Raw genomic sequence first — 8,071 nt, 5'->3', positions numbered from 1 at the left:
TTTGTCACTGGAAACCGTAGGTTACTTCACTTGACACATTTAAATGGCACTTGTAACATGGCTTCTACCCTTTCATGCCATCATGGACGACTCTTGCCTACAGGGGATGATTTTGCCCTGTTGTCTTAGTGTTGGAATGTCAACTTTTCTCTTTTCGTGGAGTCTTACAATGGTGGATCAGGACATGCTTACCCTTCCGGAGCACTTGATGTCACTCCCGTTTTTTTAGTGGGAGTTCATATTGCGTGTAGTTCAATTATTTTCGTGTGACGTCCTTTTCCCCATATCTTTGGCTTTTTTCGTGTCACGTCCTTTTCCCCATATCTTTAGTTTGTATGTGTAATCTATTTTATTCAGTTCGTTACATTGTGTATGTACATGTAGATCTTCGTTTACTGTTTTATGATTTTTGACGTACTTGAGACGTTCTGCTGACACTGCGGTATTTTTATCATTATTATATTTTGTCGATATGTACTTTCTTTTTTTTTATCTGAGTACATGAAACAAAAATGTATGATTGTCATCAAATCGGGTAAGCCAGCAATTCAGGACAATCGCACGGCTGATTTTCAACTTTCAATTCTACGCAACTGTCCTCATTATGCCATCTACCGTATGCATCTCAAATGTCAAGTTCTGCCCCTCCATTAAAAATTATGTTATTTCAACCACTTCAGGCAAAAAAAAAATTTGACAAGCCTATTGTGCAACCAATTGCAAGAAATCTCGATGAAAACCACAATAATCCATCAAATATGGAAATTCATCAGGATACTGCCGATATTGCTAAAAAGCTTATGCAAGGAGATTCTCCACTGGACGTTGCAAGATGATTGGAATACCCTGAACGCTTGAAGCCCTCTCCTGAACGAACAAGTACTGTTCAAGTCACTGACACAGAGAAAAACAGAAGTAAATATCATTGAAAAAAAGTGTTAATTATACAAAACAACGTGCAATACTTCATCACCCCCCGGTTCAAACCCAGAAAACATTTCTACAGATTCCATTGTCATCTATTAACACTCTGTTTGATTGATCCATGATGGAACTGATCTTTTGATCATCCAAACAGAAGACTGACCCAGAAAAAGCAACTTTTTCGATCCAAATCAGAATCACATCGTGCAACTTTTTGAAATCTGGATTTTAACAATTTCCCACTATTCCTGCTCATCAGTATGAGTCTCGACGCACAATATCATTAAAAACTGAGCAAGACTCATCAGGACAAAGACAACGGGAAGAGGAAATCAGAAGATTTGGCGGTTCAGCCAACCGCCAAAATACTGACAAAGTACGAAAATAAGTACCATCAGTCAAACTGTTTGATATATTCGCTGCGCCGATATACGTGTACATCCCGAACGAACAAACTTCTAGAAATGCACGACTTACAGCTGTAACACTGATATTGTTATCTGATTTGTCACAATTTTTCGTCGCATTTTTACATTTTTATTATGTGTGCATAATGTTTTTTTCTACTTTGAACTGTATCTATACAGCTTCATACTACATGTATATATAATTTTAGTGAGCATATTGTCCCAACAAATCTTGTTCATTTCTGCATTGTCTGAAATTTGTTCTCTGATACTCATCATTTGTGCACAAGGCGTCATGAGTTGTCTTGTGTTGGAGATGATAGCAGATGTGAGAGCAATGATATCAGGTTAATTATATAGTCGTTCATAGTGGATGTGTGTAAGTTCTGAGGCAGTTTTTAAAAGAATGGTTGTAAATGTATGTTGAAGTAAGATATTTGTGAGAGCAAGTGCATGATTCCTTGTTTTGTAAATACTATTATATATATTTTGTAAATAAATTATAACTTCTATTTTTTAATACAGACAAAAAAAAAGCAATAAAATGTCACAGTCAATTACAACACTGCAAAAATCTTGTTCCATTTATTGCATACCAAATTTAGATGTACACGTGTTTTAGGCGGATCCAAAATAGTCATCCCTTTAATTAACGAAATTCTATCCTTCAAATTCAAATTGTATATAAAAACTTTAGAAGCCTTAAGAACGGTTCGAATATAAATCAGTGAATACAAATGTAATCCTGCGGTTTTCTTTTATTTAGTATTGTATAGTTTAAAAAAGTGAATGTTATTCCTACACGTATTTTCCACATTTTTCTGGAGGAAAAAATACCGCCCTTTGTAAATTTCGCGATCCGTCCGCCACATGTACTGGTCATAGAAAACAACGATAAAATATTTTATGCATGAAACGCGAAAACAGACAGATATACACACAAAAAGCGAATATAGTTAAACCAGATTATCAATAATTTTTATATGTATTATTCAGCTGTTTTATTGAATTCTTAATCATTAAATTCTTAGAGAAATAGAGTTAGCATATTTAAAGAAAGTTATCAGTACAATACTTTCATCTTGAAGTTTGTAAATTTCTATAACATTGACACAAACTTGAAAAAAAATTACAAAACGAAAGGCAGAAATCTTCCCTGGAGAAAAATGAGGAGGGTTACATTTTGGAGGTAACACTATCCATATAAAAGTATTAAATTATATTAAACATGCAGAAATTTAAAAAAAAATTAAAACGCACGTGTAACAAAAGCATTACTATCTCTGTCACGTGGCTTTCTCAGTTAAAGTACACGAACTCTTCCCAGTGTTCTTTTTAGCAACTAAGTTGAAACTGTCGGGGAATGCCCCAAAATCACTTAAACCGAACTATCATTTAATACGCAGGTTTTGTGATAGAGCACCACTATTCTATCTCGTTCATCCACATGTCCGTTTTTCATTGTTCTGTTTAGGAACTTGAAATAATTAAAAAGGGGGAATAGCGTGTAATGTACTAAAGACTATTTATGATAGCAGAGCCTTATTTCACTGCCGTCTTTTTACCACTGTTTGTATATTTTCTGAGAGAAAGAAGCCGCATAAAAATTCTGAATCCCAGAATGCAAAAACTATAATGCATCTAATTTCCGTAGCAAATAAATGTTTAGATCAGTAAAAAAAGACGATAAAACAATTACACGTAATTATGGCAAAACTCTCTGATAGAAATTCCGGGATAATTGAATTCATTTACTGTAAGATTTTTGTTAAGTCTGCTTTTACAATAAAAACGAACAATTAAGAAGATGAATTCTACAATATTTTACAAAATATTCCTTGTTCTTACAGCTGTATTACTGCTTAATTAAACACGAAACGAAATTACAAAATCAAAGACGCCGAAATCCCGTGTCAGATACCAAAAGCCTGACGCGTATATACAGGCGTTAGCGAAGCATTTAAAAGCAATTTTTGTTCGATAGATTGTGTTACATATTACTGCGGTATTACATGGATCGACTGTAGGGAAATTTGACAGTAACATTTGTATACAATGGTTGTATCATTTAAAGAGGATATGGTTATTTGGTACACTTTGGGGTTCGGTAATAATAATGGCTCCTGTAAGTCTAAGCAAATTTATGAATACTATGCCTAGCATAGAAGAGATTGATCGTAGAAGTGTACGGTTTGTTAAATTCTTGTCTTCGTTCTCAAAAACAATAAAATCATAACTGCATGATGTGTATATTTTAATGATCATGAACCGATTTGACGTTACGCACGCTATTACATCGTATGCGGTAACGTCGGAATTCGACGTTTGACAACACTTTTCGTTTCTTGCTTGCTTTTTATTGAAACACGTGTACAGTTTAGCGATCGATATATACAGTAATTATATTATTGGTAGCAATTGAAACATCTTAAACATTTCTTAGAAAATCGAAAAGAATAATTAAATTGATTATCAGTACTACCGGTATATTAAATTTGCACGATCAGTCATGCTTGTGCACAGCAGCGTGGAATGCAACCGCAACATGCATGCACACTCTGTCTATCTAGGGAAGGAACATTGCAACTTTTACCTAGTAAAATAAGTTAAAATGTGCATTTTGGTATACATGTATGTTTTTATGTTAAAATGTACATGTACCAATAGCAGAATATGGACATTTTAGAACTTAGTATTGCGATTGAAAGAACTTTCTACTTATCAGAAAATCAGGTTTTCATCAACACCCTGTTAGATAGCCGCTCAATGTTGAAGATTTGAACAATGAAAAAATGTTTATGACTCCCTCATCTACTTTCATTCTATCTATTAGCATTCTACTTTTCTATATTTTTTCTGTCAACTCTATATTGTGTTTCAGTCATTCCACTCCTATCAAATTCCTTGTGTCTAAACTAAGAGTTTATTCAATTCTTTTTTTTTTTGTTTTATTTATCCTTTCGTTTATTAATAAGACAAAACAATGTAATTTTTAGTCTTTTTATATACCATCGATTTCGATTTTTTTTTGTCTCTTTCAATTACATATTCTATATTAGTAATTGCAGAGACGAGGTTAAATGTCTGGTTCTTGTTATCTAAAGCGGAAAACATTTCTATTTTATTCACCCATTTCCCGAACGACGGAAAACGTTGGAAACGTTCAAAAATTGAAAATTCGACAAATTGCTAAACGTTTGTTTTGATCGAATATTATCCATTTTAAATGGTTTATATCATGAAAAATGAAAAATAAAAAGAATACTGTGTAAATAAGTACATACCTTAATGATATAATTTGATTACTGAACACTTATAAAAATCTGACCATTTACAAACACTTCATTTTTGCATTGAATATTTTTATGCCCAAAATAAACGCAATTTAGATCAATAACTGAAAAAGAACATATGAAGTTATTCTTCCTTGAAAAAATTGGGGAAATTCATACACTCTGCAGGAGCGCAATTCACTATTTTAGTGTTTTAGACCTACACTTTGTTACACCTGACAGGCGGAATTTTGACGTTTTTATGAGTTTTGACAAGTTTAATCGATTATAAAGAATTCGAAGGAATATTTGTAACGAATATTCAGAACAAATAATTTGTCCTGATTCCAGCAGCATACAGCTTTCACATATTAACAGTTCTGATTGTTTACAATAGTCATTTATAGTAAAGATAGTTGTGTTTTTTTAATGACATCCGCAATAGCGTGCGTAACGTCTTTACCATTTATATATATATAATTCTGAACATTTTGACCAAATATTATGTTTTCAATGAGCGTAAAATCGCAACTACCCAATAACAGGGTTTATCGTAAATTGCTTACTCGAAAAATGAGTTTTTGTCAATACGGACCAATATTATAGAATTCATAACCACTCCATGTTTCACTAACTTTATCATTAAATTATCAGGGTATGATGGCAAAGGGTTACTTTGCTGACTTTGTTTTTACAATATGCAAGCTGAAAGCCATGATACGTATCGGACAAGACCTTTTACTCAACTTGAAAAATGTGCCCATTACAAATAATTTGTTTAAAATATCTATCCACTGAGTAACATTATTTAGCAATAATAAAGATATTCTTCTATCTGTTCTAACAGTACACACCATATACTAAAACATTTATTTTTCATTATTCTTCCACATAACAATACGTCTGTCAACATTTTCACAGCTAAAAATGTTTCGTTTCGTTTGATATTCGTTGAACGTAATCAAAGATTCTGTTGATATCAAAAGATCAGACGAAACTAAACTATTTTACTTTTGAGTTAATTCTATTTTCATTTGAATAAATCGTACCACATGTCAGCATAAAATAATGAAGGCGAAAATCTTAATTGCCAATTAGCAACTTCAGCAATCGTTTGAAACTTTTTAAATGTTTAAACACATGTAAATGATTTCAAATGAAAAAGCTAATTTAATACTGCACGCGAGTAATGATTGACACTGCACCTACTTTGCACCAGAAAGGGGTAACTATATCACATTGACAAGAATGCTGGTTGATTTTTTTTTCGGATTTAAGCAACATGAGAGATGATTATCTAGGCGTGGGCTGGTATTTCTATTTGTGTGTGTGTGTGTGTGTGTATGTGTGCGTGTGTGTGTGTGTGTGTGTGCATATTTCTGTGCGTTTCAGGTCGAGTTCTATCTGTTTCCTGTTAGGTCAATTTTTGTTTTCTTTGCCCCACATTTCTTCTCTACAATGTACCTATTTAAGATACAATTTGAGTCGTCATTTATCGTGTTATTTGTTTCATTCTTAAATTCACCCTAACACTAAGTTGATTCTTTTTATAATATATATAAAAAAAAATTAATGAAAAAAAGGCAGTTCTCATTATATTTTTTTCTAAAAGGTGTGTCTTTACATACTATCGATGTTTCCATTTACGTCTTAAAAATATACAGAACTATATGAATACGAAAATTTGCAAAATCTAAAATTTATATGACTGTATATGAATGGTAAAAACCACACTGTCCTGGTGGTATAGCTTTATTCATAGTTTTATTGAAACTGGACTTTTGATTTGTTTCGAATTATTATTTGAAGAGCAGAGCTATATTAAGGAAGCTGTGGGATTTGGTGTATCTATCATCACCATTCGTCACAACCTTTCCTCTTACGTATGACACGCATGAGTAACTCGGTCGATATTTTTAAAGTTTTTTTTTCTTTTTTATAGAGAATGCTTACCTTACCGGTTCACCTGGTTCTATTCCTTGATTCTATGTTGTACAGTAATGTTTTATTCTTATTTTTTTATTTGGTATCTGTCGTTTCTAGTTGACTCTTTCTCTGTACCTTTGCGTCGTCGTTTCCTGGTGATTTTAGCTTATACAGCTTTGCAACTCTTCAATACATGCGTAAGACCAACAACAAAATCGATGACTAAATCAGTGTCCATGAAATTAGCTTGCCGAAGTCAATTATGTGACTATTTCAACGATTTTGTCATATCTTAATATTATTTGCCTTCAATTGTAGTTTGAAATGCATAGTAATAAGAGGTGATACCACGAATGCTATCTATTTCTTAATTATAAAAGTACATATGTAAAAAAAAAAGCGCAGTATGATTGATCGGTTTTTATTTATTTTTTATTAGCCACAGCCTGATTCTTAGGCAGAACGGCATTTCAAGTGAACAGTTGTTTATCTGCTCCAAGTTTCTGCAAAAATAAAATAAGAGTACAAAATAAATAATCACTGTTAATTAAAATACTGTTGTCATTACAGTTGCTCCAACATAAAGAATCTTTTAATTATTTCATTAATTTACCTATGTCCGACACGACGAGAATTGAAACAATCTTTTTGAACCTAGAAATGCAACAAACGCATGCATAACAATACGCCATTGACAAAAAACTATTCTCTCCAAATAACAACTTGAAACAGATAGAAAGTGAATTGATATTACCTAGCACTCATGTTAATTTCTAAGTCGTATGTTTTGCTCATCATTGACATGATTTTCTTTGCTCGTATATCACGGTTCGGTAGAAATGCATGAGTTTATCAGTCAATAATTGTCCAAGTCAATTACACCACACACGTACACAGCACGATTCTGTTATAGTGCGCCGTTGAAATGAAACCTTCAAGTGGGCTATTAACAAATCATTTAACTTGGCATGCTGAAGTGCCGATTTTCACAAGGTAATAATTTAAGATTTGGGAATAGGCTGTAATTTATTGATATAACTGTCAAACATTTAAGACATTGTAAAGCAAATGTTAATATGTTGAGTCGTGAATTATTCTATTATTTTCAATGGTTTACCAACATTTAATTGTATCCCACTCCACAGAAATAAAACAAATACAAGAAACTGAAGTTAAATCAGCAATAAAAATTGAAACAAAAATATCCAAACAATCGTTCTAATAAAAACACAAAACAACAACAACAGCAACAATAAAATACAAACAACAAATATAAAAAAACTGAAGTTACACAAGCAGACAAAAGAAAATGAATAAAAAAAATTATAATAACAATAATAGACAAACAAAAAGTTAGACGGACAATGTAACATCAGTTTAGTGTTCAGTTGATATATTGACATCAACTTCTTTGTCTTAATAGACACATTAATCTGCAAAATGACATCCTTTGCTGTAATTGGAAGAAAGTTAGATTAATACAAACGGTATCACCGACCAAATATGTCAGTTTCCATTTTGTAAACTTCAGATTTAAAGACA

Source organism: Perna viridis, chromosome 5, assembly GCF_037379345.1.
Source record: "Perna viridis isolate PV_CMFRI_1.1 ecotype Kerala chromosome 5, ASM3737934v1, whole genome shotgun sequence".
NCBI classification, from domain to species: Eukaryota; Metazoa; Mollusca; class Bivalvia; order Mytilida; family Mytilidae; genus Perna; species Perna viridis.
The sequence above is the reverse complement of the archived record's forward strand: the minus strand, read 5'-3'. Positions refer to the sequence as shown.